Source organism: Lipotes vexillifer, unplaced genomic scaffold, assembly GCF_000442215.2.
Source record: "Lipotes vexillifer unplaced genomic scaffold, Lipotes_vexillifer_v1.1 scaffold727, whole genome shotgun sequence".
Classification (NCBI taxonomy): Eukaryota; Metazoa; Chordata; class Mammalia; order Artiodactyla; family Lipotidae; genus Lipotes; species Lipotes vexillifer.
This window is the reverse complement of record NW_006771347.1, coordinates 122,540-132,753: the sequence shown is the minus strand read 5'-3', so window position 1 is coordinate 132,753 and position 10,214 is coordinate 122,540.

Genomic DNA, 10,214 nt, shown 5'->3' with positions numbered 1-10,214 from the left:
GAGAGGCCCGCGTACCGCAAAAAAAAAAAAAAAAAGTAGTTGATATTTGAATTGGAAAAAGATTATCTAGATGGAAAGGAGTATCAAAAATGCCAAGATGAATAGACTCCAAAGACAATCTTTATTTAATTTATAATTGTTGTCATGAGCATCCCTGTGGGAAAGAGCTTACTATAGTATTTCTGAGTATATCCTTAATATGTTTCTTAAAACATGCTTTAAAAGCCAATGATATAGTGTTCAAATTTTGGCACATGAAAAAGCTAATGGTGTTATGGAAGTGGCGTGCATTTGGTTTGGTGTTCATTGGCCAATGATTAAGGGAATATCCACAGAAACCCTTATAAAATTGTTTAGGTAGTTCTCTTCAGTATGGCTTCTGGCTATTTGCATTCTTTAGCACAGTGTATTATAATTTTTCAATGCTGAATAAAATATCTTCTAGACCTCGGACTTGGCTCTTAGAGAGCTAAACGTTTTTCTTGATGTCATTAAGTTGATAGATAATTTTGGAGGCCACTATAAAGTCTATTTACAAGTGGAGGGAGTTGGGATTGTGGAGGACAGACAAAATCCATCTGGCGTTTATGTGAGTTTGTGTTTATAAAGGCAGTTTCCACCGTACAAACGGATTGTATTTTAAAAATTCATTTTGAAGTTCATTGTTTGGAACCTAGAATATATTTTTCCTTAGAACCAACTGTTCTGTATAGTGGCTAGGTTCCTACACCAGCTATCAAAAGCCTCTTTAACTCACAGGATTCCTGAAATGTCCATGGATACTAATACAATTAAGGAAACAGCTATCATAAACAATGCTGCTCTCTGGAAAAATGAGCTTGAGTGTCAACTGGGGATTCTGGAGCATTCGCTTCCCCTTACTTTCTGCAAGTCATGCAATGAGAGAAACTCTGTAAAGAAAACAAATTAATTAGGTAGAAGAGTGCCAAATGCCAGAGCAAAGCAAAGAGAAATCAGTTAAATAAAAGAAGAAGAAATAATAGAGCAGTTGTAAGAGATGGAAAATAGAGAGGCTTCTAGAAGAGATACCAGAAAAAAAATAATAGAACATCAAAGAAGTAATATATTAAGAGAGAATTTCTGAGAATTCTTTATATGGAAGAACAAAATGCCAACAGTTGCTAAAACTTTGAAGACAAATAAGGTGAAATTATAAATGACAAAATTTATTTAAAAAATGGTAATCAATATAACATGGTATTCAAACAGGGTAGGTAAAGGGACCAGTCGTACAGAATAAAAAAACTAAGAAACATATCCACCTATATATAAAAATTTGATATAATAATGAAATTGGTATTGCATAGCAGTAGGGAAATGGTGCAATAAATTGTACTGAGTAGCTATGCATATTGAAAAACATAGTTATAGCCCTTCCTAAAACCATATACAAACAATAACTCCAGGTATTATATACTGCTAGTAAGTGTGTAAATTAACATTAGCTCACATTTGTAGAGCGATCTGGATATGTATTAATTTTCTATTGGTGCTGTAATAAATTAAGTAGCTTAAAACAACACAAATCTATTATCTCACAATTCTGGAGGTCAGAAGTCTGAATTGGGTCTCTCTGGATTAAAATTAAGGTGTCAGGATGGTTGTGTTCCTTTCTGGAAATTCTAGGAGAGAGTCTGCCTCCTTGTTTTTTTTCTAGCTTCTAGAGGCAGTCTACATTCCCTCCATCTTCCAAGTCAGAAACATTGAGCTCAGTCCTTTTCATACTACCATCTCTCTGGTTCTTCCTCTCAATCTTTTCCTCCTTCCTGCACTTATAAGGACCCTTGTGATGACATTGGGCCCACTTGGATAATCCAGGATAATCTCATCCCATGGTCAGTGGTTAGCAATCTTTATTTCCCTTTGCCATGTAAACAAACATATTCACAAGTTCTGGGGATTAGGACATGGACTTCTTTGAGGAACTATTATTCTGCCTACAATAGGAATTATCTATTCAACTTGAACGTTTTTTATATCTGATGACTTTGCAATTTCATTTCTAGGTATAGTCCCTTCAGAAAATATAGCACATTTTTAAGGGAATTTATATAAGATAGTTGCAGCTTTCAAGGGAATTTATATAAGATAGTTGCAGCATTTTTGGTAGTATAACCTAAATGTCTATCATCAAGAGCAAGGGAAAATTGTGGTCTACTGGTACAAAAGAATATTATACAATAGTCAAAAATAATGAACTAGAGGCCACAGGTGTCAACACGGACATTTCTCAATAACAAAATGTTGTAGGAAGCCATTTATTCTATGAAACCATTTATATAAAGTTTTAAAACCTGAAGACAACCATATTTTATTTATGGACACACTGCATGAGGTGTAAGTAATTCTCACGTAGGCTACAATATTTTTAGACTCACCCTTTAGCCTTCAATTTTGTGCTTATGCCCACCTTTCTATGGCAGGTGTTGGTAAATTATGGTGCTGTGGGCAGCCCACCTTTTTTGTGAATAAAGTTTTATTGAAATACAGGCTGCCTACCTTTTTGTAAATAAAGTTTTATTGGACTAGAGCCATGCTCATTTTTTTTAACATCTTTATTGGAGTGTAATTGCTTTACAATGTTGTGTTAGTTTCTGCTGTATAACAAAGTGAATCAGCTATACAGATACACATATCCCCTATCCCCTCCCTCTTGCGTCTCCCTCCCACCCTCCGTATCCCACCCTTCTAGGTGGTCACAAAGCATGGTGCTGATCTCCCTGTGCTATGCCATGCTCATTTTAAAAAAAACGTTTTATCTGTGGTTGATTTAGTACTACAGTGGCAGAGTTGAGTAGTTGTGACAGAGACTGGATAGCCCTCGAGTCTAAAATATTTACTACTGGCCCTGTAAGAAAAAGCTTGTTAGTATGAGGTTAACACCACTTGTTCAGTCCTGGGTATTGAGCTGGTTCCTGGAGACACAAAGGTGCTTAGAGGGTCCTGCCCTCAAGGAGCTTAGAGCAATAGAGAAAAAGATATAAAATAAGTTCAGCAAAATGGTTTATACCCTAGGAAGGAAGTTCTGTAAAACACAATGAACTGGGAGATTTTTCCTCAGGTACTGAAAGGACAAATAAATGAGAATTAAAGTATAAAGTGCCTGGCTCATAATAAGATTTCAGTGCTATGGGTTTACTATTGATATTCATATGCTTGTGACTGTCATCTTCCTATGAAACTGCATGAATAAGAGTAAAGAAAGGGAAGGAAGAAAAAAAGGCAGAAAAAGAACATTTAGAAGAGGAGAACATTGAAAGTGTGTTAAATAATGAAAGATAAGGAATGCCTATTTTTACTTTTTTACAAGTTAATATTTCAAAATAGAGTCAATAAAACTTTTATCTTTTTTATATCAATGGAATGTAAATCAGTTATTTTTACCAGAAAGCCATTTGATTTCCCTAGTGCAAACTATAAATAAAGTGAATAGATTTCTCAAATTATCTTGCTTGGGTTTTCATACTAAGATTTACTGGAACATACATGCCTGTGAATTATAAATATGGTTTTTTAAAGCATACCAAATAATTTTTTTGGAACAAAGTCTTTCTTATGAGAGAACACATTTATTTTCTTTAATGGATTCTTAAGGTGATAAAAAAATGTAGATAAGTTGTCTTTGTGATCATTACCCATTTTTATTTGTGGGGTTTCTAAGGCCTGTTCAGTTCCCTGGAGAGCATGTTTCACTCTGCTAATTCGTCAATCATGTTTCCCCAAATGGCCATTGAAGTTATTTTGGCTCACGTCATCTTTCGAGAGAGAAACCATTTTTATCTGTCTCCAGAATAATAATAGTTTACATGTGATATATTTTTCTCTTCTTCACTTCTCTTTGATCATTCAGTGGCTCCACGTATTTGTTCTCTTGGGATTTCTGCTAAGGAGGAGCTGGGCACTTGTCTTGAACAAATGATTTTCACTCAATTACAAAACTATTATTACTTGGTTTTCCTTCCTGGATAGTTTTTCAAATTTTCAGCTATTATTGAACATCTCATAGCTGTGAGATTTTTAGAATTAACTTGATGGTAAAACTTCTTTTAAAAGGCATTTTGCTCTTTTCTCTGGTAGAACATTACCGGGCTAGCAATTTCCTTCTAGGGATAAAATTTCTTGCTTAGTTCTATTATGTATAGCATCAAAATGGTATTTCATTAACAAATAGGAAGAGAACTTTCATCTTCCTCTAATAAAATGTTCATTTAAATTCAACTTAATTGTACTCCTGTAGTTTTTATTAGGCTTAATTTTTTCTTCACCTGGCAATGACCTTCTTAAGGAGAGGTAAGAACGAATCCAACTATCAACATTGCAGGAAAGTGCTGTTACATTTGGGAGGGTAGAGGGATGGGAAACATAGCTGATGTTGCTAGTTGAATGGGAATGGAAGTACACTAATGAAAGAGTTCAGAGGGCATGCCCCGAAAACCTTCCTACTCACCTATGAATAAAATACCCACCTTCCCGAAGGCCACATCTATAATATCCAGGAGATGCAGTTTTGAAAAAGTATAATACTTGAGAGACTACACATTTCATTCTGACCTTCACCTCAGAAACCTTACTTGTTTCACTTTCCTCTTAAGAATTTTGTTTTGCATTAAAGTAATGAAATATATTCAGAATTCTAAAATCTAAAATAGTGAAATATGTTTAGGTTTCAAAATGGCTGCCTTACCATTGGTGCATTTTACAACCATCTATCCTTTTTTTTTTCTTGTTCCCTGACCTTCTCTTTGCCTAGCTCAGCCTGGGCAGCCAGAATGAGGGCAAGCGCTTAGCTGAGCTGAGCTGAGCAGAACAAACAATACCCCCTTAGAGGTTGTGTGACCTCAGGCAGGCTTCTCAGTCTCCAAGCTTCAATCTCCTCCTCTATAAAATAGGCGAAATGCTAAACAAATGCCTAATTGCACATTTTTTTAAAAGGAAGCCTCCTCCCAAATGTCTTGTTTTTTAAATTTTTAAATTTTTTATACAGCAGGTTCTTATTAGTTATCCATTTTATACATATTAGTGTATACACATCAATCCCAATCTGCCAATTCATCCCACCACACCCCCACAACCCTGCTTTACCCCCTTGGTGTCCATACGTTTGTTCTGTACATCTGTGTCTATTTCTGCCTTGCACACCGGTTCATCTGTACCATTTTTCTATATTCCACATACATGCGTTAATATACGATATTTGTTTTTCTCTTTCTGACTTACTTCATTCTGTTTGACAGTCTCTAGGTCTATCCACGTCTCTACAAATGACCCAATTTTGTTCCTTTTTATGGCTGAGTAATATTCCATTGTATATATGTACCACATCTTCTTTATCCATTCGTCTCTCAATGGGCATTTGGGTTGCTGCCATGACCTGGCTATTGTAAATAGTGCTGTAATGAACATTGGGGTGCATGTGTCTTTTTGAATTATGTTTTTCTCTAGGTATATGCCCAGTAGTGAGATTGCTGGGTCATATGGTAGCTCTATTTTTAGTTTTTTAAGGAACCTCCATACTGTTCTCGATAGTGGCTATATCAATTTACATTCCCACCAACAGTGCAAGAGGGTTCCCTTTTCTAGACACCCTCTCCAGCATTTGTTGTTTGTAGATTTTCTGACGATGCCCATTCTAACTGGTGTAACATGATACCTCATTGTAGTTTTGATTTGCATGTCTCTAGTAAATAGTGATGTTGAGCAGCTTTTTTGTGCCACTTGGCCATCTGTATGTCTTCTTTGGAGAAATGTCTATTTAGGTCTTCTGTCTATTTTTGGATTGGGTTGTTTGTTTTTTTTAATATTGAGCTGCGTGAACTGTTTATATATTTTGGAGATTAATCCTTTGTCCATTGATTTGATTGCAAACTTTTTCTCCCATTCTGAGGGTTGTCTTTTCACCTTGTTCATAGTTTCCTTTGATGTGCAAAAGATTTTAAGTTTCATTAGGTCCCATTTGTTTATTTTTGTTTTTACTTCCATTACTCTAGGAGATGGGTCAAAAAAGATCTTGCTGTGATTTATGTCATAGAGTGTTTTGCCTATCTTTTCCTCTAAGAGTTTTATAGTCTCTGGCCTTACATTTAGGTCTTTAATCCATCTTGAGTTTATTTTTGTGTATGGTGTTAGGGACTGTTCTAATTTCATTCTTCAAATGTAGCTGTCCAGTTTTCCCAGCACCACTTATTGAAGAGGCTGTCTTTTCTCCATTGTATGTCCTTGCCTCCTTTGTCATAGATTAGTTGACCATAGGTGCATGGGTTTATCTCTGGGCTCTCTATCCTGTTCCATTGATCTATATTTCTGTTTTTGTGCCAGAACAATATTGTCTTGATTACTGTAGCTTTGTAGTATAGTCTGAAATCAGGGAGTCTGATTCCTCCAGCTCTGTTTTTTTCCCCCAAGATTGCTTTGGTTATTCGGGGTCTTTTGTGTCTCCATACAAATTTTAAGATTTTTTGTTCTAGTACTGTAAAATATGCCATTGGTAATTTGATAGGGATTGCACTGAATCTGTAGATTGCTTTGGCTAGTATAGTCATTTTCACCATATTGATTCTTCCAATTTAAGAACATGGTATGTCTCTCCATCTGTTTGTGTCATTTTTTATTTCTTTCATCAGTGTCTTATACTTTTCTGAGTACAGGATTTTTACTGCCTTAGGTAGGCTTATTCCTAGGTATTTTACTCCTTTTGTTGCAATGGTCAATGGGATTGTTTCCTTAATTTCTCTTTCTGATTTTTGTTGTTAGGGTATAGGAATGCAAGAGATTTCTATGCATTAATTCTGTATCCTGGAACTTTACCAGGTTCATTGATTAGCTCTAGTAGTTTTCTGGTGGCATCTTTAAGATTCCCTGTGTATAGTATCATGTCATCTGCAAAAGGTGACAGTTTTACTTCTTCTTTTCTGATTTGAATTCATTTTATTTCTTATTCTTCTCTGATTGCCACTTTCGAAAACTATGTTGAATAATAGTGGTGACAGTGGAAGTCCTTGTGTTGTTCCTGATCTTAGAGGAAATGCTTTCAGTTTTCCACGATTGAGAATGATGCTTGCTGTGGATTTGTCATATATGGCCTTCACTATATTGAGGTGTGTTCCCTCCAGGCCCACTTTCTGGAGAGTTTTTATCATAAATGGGTGTTGAATTTTGTCTAAAGCTTTTCCTGCATCTATTGAGATGATCATATGGTTTTTATTCTTCAGTTTGTTAATATGGTGTATCACATTGATTGATTTGTGTATATTGATGAATCCTTGCATCTCTGGGATAAATCCCACTTGATCATGGTGTATGATCCTTTTAATGTGCTGTTGGATTCTGTTTGCTAGTATTTTGTTGAGGATTTTTGCATCTATATTCATCAGTGATTTTGGTCTGTAATTTTCTGTTTTTGTAGTATCTTTGTCTGGTTTTGGTATCAGGGTGATGGTGGCCTCGTAGAATGAGTTTGGGCGTGTTCCTTCTTCTGCAATTTTTTGGAAGAGTTTGAGAAGGATGGGTGTTAGCTCTTCTCTAAATGTTTGCTATAATTCACGTGTGAAGCCATCTGGTCCTGGACTTTTGTTTGTTGGAAGATTTTCAATCACAGTTTCAATTTCATTACTTGTGATTGGTCTGTTCATATTTTCTACTTCTTCCTGGTTCAGTCTGGGAAGGTTATACCTTTCTAAGAATTTGTCCATTTCTTCCAGGTTGTCCATTTTATTGGCATAGAGTTGCTTGCAATAGCCTCTTATGATGCTTTGTATTTCTGTGGTGTCCATTGTAACTTCTCCTTTTTTATTTCTAATTTTATTGATTTGAGTCCTCTCCCTCTTTTTCTTGATGAGTCTGGCTAAAGGTTTATCCATTTTGTTTATCTTCTCAAAGAACCAGCTTTTAGTTTTATTGATCTTTGCTACTGTTTTCTTTGTTTCTATTTCATTTATTTCTGCTCTGATCTTTACGATTTCCTTCCTTCTACTAACTTTGGGTTTAGTTTGTTCTTCTTTCTGTAGTTCCTTTAGGTATAAGGTTAGATTGTTTATTTGAGATTTTTCTTGTTTCTTGAGGTAGGCTTGTATTGCTATAAACTTCCCCCTTAGAACTGTTTTTGCTGCATCCCGTAGGTTTTGGATAGTCGTGTTTTCATTGTAATTTGTCTCTAGGTATTTTTTGATTTCCTCTTTGATTTCTTCAGTGATCTCTTTGTTATTTAGTAATGTATTGTATAACCTCCATGTTTTTGTGTTTTTTACATTTTTTTCCCTGTAATTTATTTCCAGTCTCATAATATTTTGGTTGGGAAAGATGCTTGATATGATTTCAATTTTCTTAAATTTACCAAGGCTTGATTTTTGACCCAAGATGTGATCTCTCCTGGAGAATGTTCCATGTGTGTTTGAGAAGAAAGTGTAATCTGCTGTTTTTGGATGGAATGTCCTATAAATATCAATTAAGTTTGTCTGGTCTATTGTGTCATTTAAAGCTTGTGTTTCCTTATTAATTTTCTGTCTGGTTGATCTGTCCATTGGTGTAAGTGAGATGTTAAAGTCCCCTGCCATTACTGTGTTGCTGTCGATTTCCTCTTTTAGAGCTGTTAGCATTTGCCTTATGTATTGAGGTGCTCCTATGTTGGGTGCATGTATATTCATAATTGTTATATCTTCTTCTTGGATTGATCCCTTGATCATTATGTAGTGTCCTTCCTTGTCTCTTGTAACATTCTTTATTTTAAAGTCTATGTTATCTGATATGAGTATTGCTACTCCAGCTTTCTTTTGATTTCCATTTGCATGGAATATCTATTTTCCATCCCCTCACTTTCATTCTGTATGTGTCCCTAGGTCTGAACTGGGTCTGCTGTCTCTTGTAGACAGCATATATATGGGTCTTGTTTTTGTATCCATTCAGCCAGCCGGTGTCTTTTGGTTGGAGCATTTAATCCATTCACAGTTAAGGGAAGTATCAGTATGTATGTTCCTATTACCATTTTCTTAATTGTTATGGGTTTGTTTTTCTAGGCCCTTTTCTTCTCTTGTGTTTCCCACTAGAAGAAGTTCCTTTAGCATTTGTTGTAGAGCTGGTTTGGTGCTGCTGAATTCTCTTAGCTTTTGCTTGTCTGTAAAACTTTTGATTTCTCCATTGAATCTGAATGAGATCCTTGCCAGGTAGAGTAATCTTCATTGTAGGTTCTATCCTTTCATCACTTTAAATATGTCATGCCACTCCCTTCTGGCTTGTAGAGTTTCTGCTGAGAAATCAGCTGTTAACTTTATGGGAGTTCTCTTGTATATTATTTGTCATTTTTCCCTTGTTGCTTTCAATAATTTTTATTTGTCTTTAATTTTTGTCAATTTTATTACTATGTGTCTAGCCATGTTTCTCCTTGGGTTTTTCCTGCCTGGGACTCTCTGCACTTCCTGGATTTGGGTGCCTATTTCCTTTTCCATGTTAGGGAATTTTTCGAGTATAATCTCTTCACATATTTTCTTGGTCCTTTCTCTCTCTCTTCTCCTTCTGTGACCCCTATAATGTGAGTGTTGTTGTGTTTAATGTTGTCCCACAGGTCTCTTAAGCTGTCTTCATTTCTCTTCATTCTTTTATCTTTATTCTGTTCTGCAGCAGTGAATTCCACCATTCTTTCTTCCAAGTCACTTATTCATTCTTCTGCCTCAGTTATTCTGGTATTGATTCCTTCTAGTGTAGTTTTCATTTCAGTTATTGTATTGTTCATCTGTTTGTTTGTTCTTTAATTCTTCTAAGTCTTTGTTAAACATTTCTTGCATCTTCTCAATCTTTGCCTCCATCCTTTTTCTGAGGTCCTGGATCATCTTCACTATCATTATTCTCAGTTCTTTTTCTGGAAGGTTGCCTATCTCCACTTCATTTAATTGTTTTTCTGTGGTTTTATCTTGTTCTTTCATCTGGTACATAGTCCTCTGCCTTTTCATTTTGTCTATCTTTCTGTGAATATGGTTTTCTTTCCACAGGCTGCAGGATTGTAGTTCTTCTTGCTTCTGCTGTCTGCCTTCTCCATTTATCCTTTAATAATATCCTTTAATGCATAAGCTGTGGCATACAACTTCAAATGCATTGTTCTCTTGGCTGGCATAGTCCAGATAAGTAAAGATTAAATGATACATTTTTGATAGTTTTGGATGCATTGAAGCAGTAAAATCAATTTAATAGTAGTCTGAATTGAATTA